Source organism: Chrysochloris asiatica, unplaced genomic scaffold (assembly GCF_000296735.1).
Source record: "Chrysochloris asiatica unplaced genomic scaffold, ChrAsi1.0 scaffold00052, whole genome shotgun sequence".
Taxonomy (NCBI): Eukaryota; Metazoa; Chordata; class Mammalia; order Afrosoricida; family Chrysochloridae; genus Chrysochloris; species Chrysochloris asiatica.
The window spans coordinates 12,940,831-12,953,912 of record NW_006408570.1 but is presented as its reverse complement, the minus strand read 5'-3'; the positions used below and the strand labels follow the sequence as shown (position 1 = coordinate 12,953,912).

Here is a 13,082-nt window from a genome sequence, read left to right as displayed (position 1 = left end):
TGTACCTCAATGTAAAGAAAATTTTAAAAATCTTCACAACTGCACCAATAAATAACACCATAATAAATGGAGAAAAGATTGAAGTTGTCAAAGACTTCATTTTGCTTGGATCCACAGTCAACACTCATGGAACTAGCAATCAAGAAATTAATAGATGCATCGCATTAGGCAAATCTGCTACAAAAGACCTCTTTAAAGTGTTAGAGATCAGAGGAACCTACTACCACCAAGATAGAAGAGCCATGATGTACAGTACATCCCTTGGGCCTGGAGTCTCTGTACTGTGAAGCTCCTAGAAGGGAAGATTGATGTCAAGACCTATGGAGATCTCCAAGGACTGTTGGGCCTATAGATGTTGAAAGGAGACAAGGACCTTTCTCCAGAGCCAACAAAGAGAAAGCTTTCCCCTAGAGTCAGCACTCTGAATTTGGACTTCTGTAAGCCATCCACTTGTGGTATTTCAGTTATGGTAGCACTAGATAGCTAAGGCAATCAACCTACCTCTTTTTCTTTATGGATTCTTTCCATTCCATGTCCTCCTAGGTGGATATTTCCTGAAGTTTGGGTCTTGATCCCTGAGCTGATTATGTCTTGACTTTAGTGAATTGCCCTTGTCTTCAAATATTTCATTCGGTCTTGATTTTATTTCTCTATCTCTACTCCATTATACCCAGTTTGCACAAAGGCACCTACACTTGGATGTCTCACCACAGCTTCCTTCGCATTACATCTTGGACTGAACTCATTATTTGGTCACAGTTTTCCTACTTCTCTCACTGGCCTTATCAGGGCTTTCCTTCACTCAGGTTTCAGAAGACTTTACTAACATTAACATTTCTTTTTACAAGTGTCCTTAATAGCTTTTCATCTCCCCTCCACTACTGCTTAAAAAGAATTTCTTTTATTATGGTAAATTATATACATTAAAAAGTTTGCTTTTTATTAACTATCTTTAGTGTACAACTCTGTGATGTTAATTACATTCATCGTGGATTTTGGCATACACCACTATCTATTTCCAGAAGTTCTATATCACCCTAAACAGAAACTCAGTATCAATTTTCCCCTCCCCCTGCCTATGGTAACTATTAGTAAACTTTTGCCTCTACACATTTGCTGAAAAAAAAATTTTTTAAATAAAGTGTTAAAGAGAAAAGATGTAAGTTTGAAGACTAAGATGTTCCTGACCCAAGCCATGGTATCTTCAATTTCCTTTTATGCATATGAAAGCTAGACAATGGATAAGGAAGACCAGAGAAGAATCAATGTATTTGAATTATAATGTTGGAGATGAATATTAAAAGTATCATAGACGGTCAAAAGAACAAACAAATCTATGTTGGAAGAAGTACAGCTAGAAAGCTCCTCAGAAGCGAGACTTTGGACATGTTATCAGGAGGAATGAGTTCCTAGAGAAGGACATGATTCTTAGAAAAGGATCAGTGAAAAAGAGGAAGACCCCCAATGAGTGGTGGTAACTATGGGCTCAGATATAACAACAATTTTGAGGATGGTGCAGGTCTGGACAGTGTTTCGTTCTGTAGTACACAGGGTCACCATGAGTGAACACCTAACAACAACAACAACATACAGTGTCTAGCAAACCACTGAGGATCATGATTGAACCCAGTTGACATATAACATTAACCCTAACCCTCCAGTATTCCTAGGTTGGGACATCTCAAGTGATTAGCAACTTGGTGTCCGGTTGCCAGTTTGCTGGAGATATTTTCAGGAGATATTTAATTGGCCTGAAGGAGCAAGGACTAGAAGAGGGAGGGGGATGAGTGACTGGCCCCTCATTTCCACTCTGCCCCAGTGACACCCAAACTCCTAACCCCTGGTCTTAGCCTTGTCAGCTTAGGCTGTTCTTAGGAGATGAAGGCATTTGCGGAGTCACTGACCCTGTCTTAGTTATTTCCTGAGACCATAACAGAAATACCATAGGTGGATGGCTTTAACAAGCAGAATTTATTCTCTCACCGTAGTCTGAATTCAAAATACTGGCTCTGGAGAAAGACTTTAGTCTCCTTTCAGCATCTGTAGCCCAGAATTTCTTGGCATTCTCCCTGGGTTCTGGCATCATTCCTCCCCTGGATCTAAGAGCTTCACAGCGCAGGGTCCCCAAATCCAAAAGACACACTCCTCTCCCAGATCTCCTTTCTTGGTGGTAGTAGGCCCTCCTCTCCCTCTGCTCATTTATCTCTCTAACTCTCCTTTTGTCTCTTGTAAGATAAAAGATGCTGCAGACCACACCTCTGAAAAGTCCTTGACATTGGGTCAGGATTATGATGGGAATAAGGATACTGCTGTTGTTAGCTGCCATTGTGTCAGTTCCAACCGTGTTCCTCTGCACAACAGAACAAAACATTGCCTGATCCTATACCATCCGAAAAATCGTTATGTTTGAGTCTGTTGTTGCTGCCACTGTGTCAATCCATCTTGTTGGGGGTCTTCCTCTTTTTCACTGATCCTCCATTTTACCAAACATGATGTCCATCTTCAGGAGCTAATCCCTCATCCTGACAACATGTCCAAAGAATGAGAGATGAAGTCTTGCCATCCTTTCTCCTAAGGAGCAGTCTAGCTGTACTTCATCCAAAACAGATTTATTTGTTCTTCTGGAGGTCCATGGTACTTTGAATATGCTTCTCCAACACCATAATTCAAATATATTGGTTCTTCTCTGGTCTTCCTTATTCATAGTTCAACTTTCACATGCATATGACGTAACTGAAAATATCAAGGCTTGGGTCAGGTGCACCTTAGTCCTCAGACTAACATCTTTGCTCTTAAACACTTTAAGTCCTTTGCAGCAGATCAACCAATGCAATAGATCATTTGATTTCTTGATTGCTTGACAACTTCAATCTTTTCTCCATTTATGGATGTTGTTTATTGGACCAGTGGTGAGGATTTTTCATTTCTTTACATTGAGATGCAATCCATACTGAAGGTCGTGGTCTTTGATCTTCATCAGTAAGTATTTCAAGTTATCTTTGCTTCCAATATGCAGTGTCATCTGCATATCTCAGGTTGTTATTCAGTCTTCCTTCAAGCCTGATGCCACGTTCTTTTTATAATCCAACTTCTCAGATTATTTGCTCAGCATATAGATTGAATAGTATGATGAAAGGATACAACCCTGACACACACCTTTCCTGATTTTTAAACATTCAGTATCCCCTTATTCTATTCCAATGATTGCCTCTGGGTTTATATGCAGGTTCCTTATGAACAAAATTAAGTGTTCTGGAATACTCATTATTCTTAATGTTATCCATAGTTTGTTATAATCCACATAGTTAAATGTCTTTCCATACTCAAGTACAAGTAAACATATTTTTATATTCTCTGCTTTTAGCCAAGGTTCGTTTAAAGTCAGCAATGATAATTTCCACATTCTGTTTGATCACCTTTATTTGGAATGGGCACAAATATGGGTCTCCTTAAGTTGGTTGGCCTGGTAACGGTCTTCTAAATTTCTTGGCATCGATGAATGCCCACCTGCAGCACTGTATCTGTTTGTTGAAGCATTTCAGTTTGTATTCAATCAAAGCTTTGTCTTTTGTCAATGCCTTCAGAGCAGCTTAGACTTCTTCCTTCAATACCATCTGTCCTTGATCAGATGCTACCTGCTGAAATGGTTGAAAACTGGCCACTTCTTTTTGGTCCAATGACTCTGTGAATTTCTTTCATCTTCTTTTGATGCTTCCTGCCAACCAATTGGAAGGTTCATATTTGTACCTATTCCAAAGAGAGGTGACCTGATGTAATGTGGAAATCATTGGGCAATATCATTAATATCACATGCAAGTAAAATTTTGCTGAAGATAACTCAGAAGTCATTACAACACTACATTGACAGAGAATTGCCAGCAATTCAAGCCACATTCAGAAGAGGATGTGGAAATAAGGATATCATTACTGGCACCAGATTTTGGCTGAAAGCAGAGAAAGATGTTTACTTATGTTTTATTCAGCATGCAAATGCTTTTGACTACATGGATCATGACAAGCTATGGATAACATTGAGTAAATGGGGAACCCAGAACTTATGAGGAACCTGGTAGTATAGTGGTTACAAGTCGGGCTGCTGACCTCCAGGTCAGCAGTTTGAAACTACCAGAAGATCCATGGGAGAAAAATGAGGCTTTCTGCTCCTGCAAAGATTTATAGCCTCAGAAACCCTATGTAGGGTTTGCTATGAGTCAAAACCAACTTCACAGCACACCACTACCACCACCACCATCAGGAACCTGTACATGGTCCAAGAGGCAGTTTTTAGAACAGAACAAGGGGATACTGAATGATTTAAAATCATAAAAGGTATGGGCTAGGGCTGTATCCTTTACCATATTTATTCAATCTGTATGCTGAGCAAATAATCCAAAAAGATATATTATGAAGAAGAAGATGGCTTCAGGATTGGAGGAAGACTCATTAACAACTTCCAATATGCAAATGATACAACCTTGTTTGCTGGAAGCAAAGATGACTTGAAACACTCACTGATGAAGATCAAAGACTCCATCCATACAGCCTTCAGTATGGATTGCACCAAAATGTAAAGAAAACAAAAATAAAAAAAGCATCATCATATGAGGGGAAGTGGGGGGTAAAGCAGCAATGAAGAGGTGGTTTGACTCTGTCCATGTTCAATAGACTCCCATAAACCTGGAGTATGGTGAGACCTGGTTGGTCAGCAGTATGGTAAGACCTGGGGACTGCTGAGCCAGGGACAAGGACATAGCCACAAAGTGCTAGAGCGGAGACTGAAGTGTGTAGCTGCTATGAAGTGAGGAGAGATTAACAAGAATGCCCATACTTGCAGATAGTACCCATTTGACTTAGCTTCAATGGCTGGTTGGTCAGAACTCGAATAGAGGAAGAAAGAAAAGAAAAGAAAAAAGTGTAAGTCACTATAATTTGATGAACTTCACCCATACTTATGAATGTAGTAGTGTAAAATACCAACCAAGAGGGAGGGGATCGTCACAGCAAGGATCATTCCCATCCTCTCTGTACACAGGGTTGATAGAGATGGGCAACTTAGACATTGGCTACCTAAAATGGGGGGCTATAAAGGCACGAAGTGACTGGCTTACAAGTTTTCAAGAGGGAGTTTAGTTTCAGAGGGTGTGGGGTAAGACAGAATCTCCACTAAGTGGTTTTCAAAAAGGAGATGGGGATAAAACTCTTATGGTTCAATAGTGAGTAATTGTTATCATGACTGATTGTTTTTGTTGCAACTGTAAAGAAGATGTTTTGTAGCAAAAAGAGAGGAGTGGTTGATCTTGCAGTCCAAAAGCGGAGGACCCTGGGACCATAAAGGGAGAAGAGCAGAAGCAAAATGTGGGACCCTATTCAGAGAAGCAGCAACTCCAGAGATGGAGGCAGAGATGATGACGTGGAGAAACGGAGCAGCTGGGGACTGTAGAATCAAGGATGGAGGGGGGCTGTGTGCTGGTGGCCGGGGGGGGGCAGACTTTCAGGGTATGCCCTTTGGGTCTTTGAATGATTGCATATTCCTGAATGTTTTGGTGTACATCCAAAAACAAGAACAGATGCTGCTGAATGATGATGCATGGAGGGGATTGTAATCATTGCAATGAAACGACATACAATAGGATGAGTGTAAAGCTGATGTTCTTCCATGTAAACTACCACTCAATTCACAATAAAAAAATTTTTTTAAAGCATCATGATAAATGGAGAAAAGAATAGCCAGACTTCGTCTCTTATACTTTGGGCATGTTATCAGGAGAAAAGCATCCTGAGATAAGGACATCAGCTGGGTAAAATAGAAGTGCAACAAAAAAGAGAAAGGCCTCCAACAAAACAGACTGGCACAGTGGCAGCAGCAATGGGCTCAAGTGTAGCAAGTTTGAGGATGGCACAGGACCAGGCAGTGTTTCGTTCTGTTGTTCATAGGGTCACTATAAGTTGGAACCAACTTAACGGCACTTAACAACAACAAAGTTTCAGTTTTGGAGTCCTAGTGTGGAGCTACAAGATAAGTACTGGGCTGCTAACTACAAGGTTGGCAGTTCAAACCCACCAACTACTCCTTGGAAACTCTATAAAAGATCAATACATGTCAGAAAGGACTCAACAGTACTTAACAACAACAAATGTCATTTAGGTTGAACTCCGTTTGTCTTTGTATTCATTTCTTATAGCTACTATAACAAAAGTACTACAATCTAGGAGGCTTACAACAACATAAATTTACATATTACTTTGTAGTCCTGAAAGTCAGAAGTCCCAAAGGGTCTCATTGGTTTAAAATGAAGGTGTTGCGGGACTGCATCTAGAAGACGCCTGATTCCTGGGCTTGTGGTCCCCTTCCACCTTCAAAGCCAGCAATGATGGATTTGTCACAGTGAATCACTGACACTGGTTCTCCCCCGCCCCCATTTAAAGACCCTTGTGATTGCAGCGTGGGGACAATCCAAAATAACCTCCCTTTTTTAAAGTTGATTAGCAACTTTAGTGCATCTTGCTATTTTTATTTTCCTTTACCATGGAATGTACCATATTCACAGGTTTGGTACAAGGACACAACATCTTTGAGAGGTCATTCATCAGTCTACCACACTGCTTTTTAAAACGATAACAAAGGTATTCAAGTGACTCTTTCTTAAAACACTCACACACACTAGAAAATAGAGTGCCAACAAAATCATGGGAAACAGTAATGCAACCCACACTAGACTGTAGCTGCAGCCATTGTGCTAGCATCTGCAAGATGGTTTTGATTTCCACGAGTTGGATTTTCCATCCTACTCTCAGAACGGACTTTAAAAACACCAAGTTCCCGTAAACCATTATACATGTTTTAATTTGTTCTTTTTATTTGAGTTGAAACAAGTGAGGAAACTAGATACTTGTTGTGTTGGAATTGTATCTAAAACGAGAATAGAAATATTTACACCAGCTCAATAAGTGCCATGAACTGTTCTAAGCAATTTTGTGTGGTATTTCCAGCCCTGCCAGCACTTGTAGAGTGCAAGCCTATAGACCCATTTTGCAGACAAGGAAACTGAGGTTTAGAGGCGTGCTGCTGCTAATTAATGGTTGTAGTAGTTGTTGTTGTTAAGTGCTATCAAATCGGCTCCGACCCATTAACGACCCTATAGAGGGTTTCCAAGGAGTGACAGGTGAACCACCAACCTTGCAGTTCAAATCGACTTTGCAGTCCAGCGCATTAACCCGAAGCGCCACACCAGGACTCCAATTAGTGGTAGAACTGGTATTTAAACTCCCATCTTTCTAACTCCAAAATCTATATCATAATCTTTACATTTTACCAACACTTAAGAAGCCTCCAAAAGTGTAAAAACAGGTTTATTTTTAAAAAATTAATTAATTAAAAAGGCTCATTAGCATCTGGGGCCTCTCGCAGCTCTCAGCACCCAGCCCAGCTTCTTTCAAGATGTTCACGAAATTCTATATAAGCTCAGCTTGGAGGGTGATCACTCCACACCCTCAAGTGCATATGGGTCAGTCAAAACGTACACCAACTTTGATGCTGAGCGGGATGCTTTGAACATTGGATCCACAATCAAGACCAAAAGTGTGGATAAAGTCACCATCATTAACATTTTGACCACTGCAGCAATAAACAGAGAGATAGGATATTGCCTTCACCTACCAGAGAAAGACAAAAAAGGAACTTGCATCTGGCCACCTGGAGATGGTAATTTGGGGCCTATTGAAAACACCTTCTCAGTATGATGCGTCCACGCTGAAAGCCTCCACGAAGGGGCTGGGGACCGATGAGGACTCCATCATTGAGATTATCTGCTCCAGGACCAACCAGGAGATGCAGGAAATTAACAGAGTCTACAAAGAAATGTACAAGACTGACCTGGAGAAGGACATTGTTTCGGACATATCTGGTGACTTCCGCAAGTTGATGGTAGCCCTCACCAAGGGTAGAAGGGCTGAAGATGGTTCTGTTAGTGATTATGAGATGATGATTGACGAAGATGCCCGGGATCTCTATGATGCTGGAGTGAAGAGGAAGGGAATTGATGTTCCCAAGTGGATTAGTATTATGACTGAGCAGAGCATGTTACCACCTTCAGAAAGTATTTGAAAGATACAAAAGTCCTTATAATATGTTGGACAGCATCAAGAAGGAAGTCAAAGGAGACTTGGAAAATGCTTTCCTGAACCTGGTCCAGTGTATCCAGGACAAGCCCCTGTACTTTGCTGACCGACTGTGTGACTACATGAAGGGCAAGGGTACTCGTGATAAGGTCCTAATTAGGACCATGGTCTCCTACAGTGAAGTGGACATGTTGAAAATTAGGTCTGAATTCAAGAGGATGTGTGGCAAGTACCTGTTCTACTACATCCAGCAAGACACCAAGGGCAACTACAAGAATGCACTGCTTTTCCTGTGTGGTGCGGATGACTGAAGCCCAACACAGCAGAAGCCTCCAGAACTGCTGCTCCCTCTGCTTGTAGCTAACAGTGCTAGAAAATCAGCTTGTGATTAAGAGTCTCATCCCTCCAAGGAGTCCCTTAGCATTTCCCTGCCCCCTCTTATTTTAGTGGCCTAAGTATTCCCAGTCTTTCCTTAGAGAGTCTCTCCTTTCAGCCAAAGAAATGAACATTCCAAGGAGTTGGAAGTGAAATCTATGATATGAAACACTTGGCCTCTTGTGTAGTGTGTACAGATAAATAAACAGAATTTTTATGATCGAAATTTTAAAAATGCTCAATAACCGAGGAAAGTACTTTTTTCCAAGAAAAGCCTGCTAACAATCTCATTCAAATCAAAACCACAAACCACAGTGTGACTAAACATCTCTTGAGAGAGCCTCCAATTCCCTAAATATAATCCAATGAATTTTGGGAAGCTGTCTGACTTTTGGTAGATGGTTTTTATTGCCACCCAATAATCCTATCCTCAACCCACCTGACACTCCCCTTTCCACTACTTGGTTTTGTTCACCTCCCTCCCAGCATGTTCTTGTCTTTTAAGGGAGGCAGGGATGATTCTGATTGGTCTAGACCTATCACCACTAATTCCTGGGCTTCTAAGTTACTGTTTAAACAAAGGCCTGGCCTTAGGGGTTAATGGAAGCTGTGAAAATGGCTTTAGCCTTAGAAGAGGGAGGCTCATTGTTGTTGTTGTTGTTGTCAGGTGCCATCGAGTCGGAACCGACTCATAGTGACCCCATGCACAGCAGAACGAAACAATGCTCGATCCTGGGCCAACCTCACCACCGCTGCCACCCCCGAGTCCATCAATGATGCCACCTGGCCGATCCATCTCGTTGGAGGTCTTCCTCTTTTTCTCTGACCCTCCACCCTACCCAGCATGACATCCTTCTCCAATGACTGTTTCCTCCGGACTACATGTCCAAAGTAGGAGAGACGAAGCTTAGCCATCCTGGCCTCCAAGGAGCACTCCGGCTGCACTTCTTCCAAAACAGATCTATTGGTTCTTTTGGCAGTCCATGGCACCCTCAGTATTCTCCTCCAACACCACAACTCAAAGGCATCAATTCTTCTTCGATCCTCCTTATTCACTGTCCAGCTTTCGCATTCATATGAGGCTATTGAAAACACAATGGCCTGGGTCAGGCGCACCCTAGTCCTCAAGCTGACATCTCTGCTCTTCAATACTTTAAAAAGTTCCTGTGCAGCAGATTTGCCCAGTGCAATACATCGTCTGATGTCTTGACTGCTACTTCTGCGAGTGTTGATAGTTGATCCAAGAAGAATGAAGTCCTTGACAACTTCAATCTTTTCTCCATTGAGAAGAATGTTGTTTATTGGTCCAGTGGTGAGGATTTTTGTTTTCTTGACATTGAGATGTAATCCATATCGAAGGCTGTGCTCTTTAATCTTCATAAGTAAATGTTTCAAGTCCTCTTCACTTTCAGCGATCAAGGTTGTGTCATCTGCATATCGCAGGTTGTTAATGAGTCTTCCTCCAATCCTGATGCCACGTTTTTCTTCATAGAACCCAGCTTCTCGTATTATTTGCTCAGCATACAGGTTGAATAAGTATGGTGAAAGAATACAACCCTGTCTCACACCTTTCCCAATTTTAAAACATTCAGTGTTCCCATGTTCTGTTCGAACAACTGCTTCTTGGTCTAGGTACAGATTTCTTAGAAGTACAATTAAGTGTTCTGGAATACTCATACTTCTCAATGTTGTCCATAGCTTGTCATGATCCACACACAATCGAAAGCCTTTGCGTAGTCAATAAAGCACAGGTAAACATCCTTCTGATATTCTCTGCTTTCAGCCAAGATCCATCGGACATCAGCAATGATATCTCTCATTCCACGGCCTCTTCTGAATCCAGCTTGAACCTCTGGAAGTTCTCTGTCAATGTATGATTGGAGCCGTTTCTGTATTACAGAATCAAATACCCAAAGCTGTTTCTTATTAAGTGGAGGTCAGACAAACCTCCAGCCTTCAACCTTTTTACCAGTTCTGACATCAACCCTCCCTTGTACGGCACTATCTCCTGGGTTCCATCATTTGCTACATTGGCCACACAGAATTCACAGATCCTACTCACAATTATGGGGGTTATTAGGGAAGTTGTTGTTGTTGTTGTTAAGGGCCATCGAGTCGGTTCCTATTCATAGCGACCCTTTATAGGGTTTCCTAGGTGCAGCTGGTAGGTTTGAACTGCCAACCTTGTGGCTTTCATTCTAATGCTGACCCACAGCACCACACCAGAAGTCCCTATTAAGCAAGTAACAGGTTACAATTCAGGGTCAGAAGTGCTCAGGATACCATTCTTTGATTAGGACAGTGTCTTCTCAGCTCAGGCAGGTCTCTCTCTGGGCCTCAGCCATTGGTCTGGCCTCTATCCTGCTTGGGTAAGTCTTACAAAACTCTTTGAGCTCTACCAAAAGCGCCCAGGGGCCTAGCATTCTGCCAGTAAGCCTTGCTTGAGGGCGCTCAGATCTAGTTTGTGGAGTCAGCAAGTCCAGCTCCACCAGCTCCTCAGAGGCACCCACTCCACCAGCAGGCTCTTACCTGAAGGCACTCAGGGAAGCCCTCTGTGCAATCTGTGACAATCTCCTGGTTCTGCTGCCACCTTTTCTCAGGCACTGTGTCTCAACAGCTCTAATCTCCAGTGCTACAACTCTGTCTTTGCTCTGTCTTCTGGATCTAGGAGGTTCTCAGCACAGGGATCCAACGGACTGGTTCTTCTTTCTTAGTGGTAGTGAGAGCTTCCTTCTGCCTTTAGGATGGCTCATTTTAAGCCTAGTGAGATGGCAAAACAGACCATCCCTCTTTAGGGTCCGTCACATGTTATTTACACTGTAAAGAAGGCAAAAATCCTACCACTGGACATTCTTATCAATGGAGAAAAGAATGAAGTTGTCAAGGACTTCATTTTTCTTGCACCAACTATCAAAACTCAAGAAGGCAGCAGTCAAGAAATCAAATTAGGCAAATCTGCTGCACAAGACCTTTTTAAAGTTTTAAAGAGAAAAGATGTCAGTTTGAGGACTAAGGTGTGCCTGACCCAGGCCATGGTATTTTCAATAACCTCATATGCATGCGACAGTTGGACAGTGAATAAGAAAGAACGTAGAAGAATTGATGCATTTGAGTTATGGTGTTGGAGGACAATATTGAAAGTACCAGGAGCTGCCAAAAGAACCAACAAATCTGTGTTGAAAGAAGTGCAGCCAGAGTGCTCCTTGGAGGCCAGGATGGCCAGACTTCATGTCTTATACTTCGGACATAACGTCAGGAGGGACCACTCACTGGAGAAGGATATCATGTTTGGTAAGGTGGAAGGTAAGAGAAAAAGGAGAAGACCCCCAGCGAGATGGATTGGCAAAGTGGCAGCATCAATAGGCTCATGAATGGTAACAATTGTGAGGTTGGCCCAGAACCGGGCAGTGTTTCGTTCTGTTGTGCAAAGGGTCACCATGAGTTGGTGCCGACTCAATGGCACCTAACAACAACAGCCCCCACAAGGGCACCAGGCACCTTATTATTAGGAAGCTATTCAATCCCCTTGGTGGGCCACAAGCACCTCATTTGCATAGTCCCCTATCCCCCGCTGTCCATGCATTTGGTGGGAGTTACAAAGCCCATAGCTAGACGGACCATATTAAGTAATTCACTACACCGAAGAATTCCTCACTTTAAACAGATAATTCCCTTTTTCTTTCTTCAGATGTCTTTCTGTGAGTATGTGATGCTGCAGCTATCTTTTAACCATGAGGAGATAAGCTTGAAAACAAGAATCAATTCCTGAGCATGGCAGAGCAAAAAAATGGAAAAAATCTAGATCCTTCGTATTACTGAACCTCTGAGTTAAAGTGCAGAATCACTTCTACTTCTAGACTTCTTGTTATGAAATATAATAAAGTTCCTTATCTTAAAGCCAAATTTCAAAGGCTTTTCTATTTCTTGTGGTGAAAATCATCGTAACTGATACATTAGTCAACTTTCCAAAAGACAAACATAAACATCTTTGAAGGACAATTCTGGAAATTAATTTTCTCACCTAGAAAACAAAATGTTCTTGTCCTAATCATTCTCCATAAAATTAGTTCCTCCTACTACCTTCTGTGTCAAAGCTAGGTCAAACATAGATTCCAGGAAATTCAGTTCAAGTTGAAAGACCAGAAGAATTCATGTGGAGTGACATGCAAGAGTATAGAAGCTTCGTGGTGACATCAGCAAATTTTACTTTCAAACTGGATAGAACAAATCAAAAAGAAAGCAATGGGTGGAATTATAATGGAAGGCTCATAACAGTTCAATTAAGGAAGGTAGATGAGTAAGCAGCAAGCTAAAACATGATACAGTGGCTTGAGGTGCCTTTTTGTTTTATGGATAGCTTTACTGCACAAATTTTAAAACAAGAGTTTGAGAACTGAGTGCTTATCTAAGACTTCTTTTACAAACAACAGAGCACAGTATTATTGAAAGAAAGAATATTGTTGTTGTTTGGTGCTGTGCAGTTGATTCTGACTCATAGCAACCCTTTACACAACAGAACAAAACACTTGGCAGTCCTGAACCATCCTCACAATTATTGCTGTGTTTGAGTCCACTGTTATTGCCACTGC

General features: G+C 41.7%; 1 pseudogene; it reads left to right on the top strand.

Annotated features, from left to right (window-relative positions):
- Positions 1 to 6,526: 6,526 nt before the first annotated feature.
- LOC102830588 lies at positions 6,527 to 8,429 on the top strand (annotated as a pseudogene).
- The last annotated feature ends 4,653 nt before the right edge of the window (positions 8,430 to 13,082 follow it).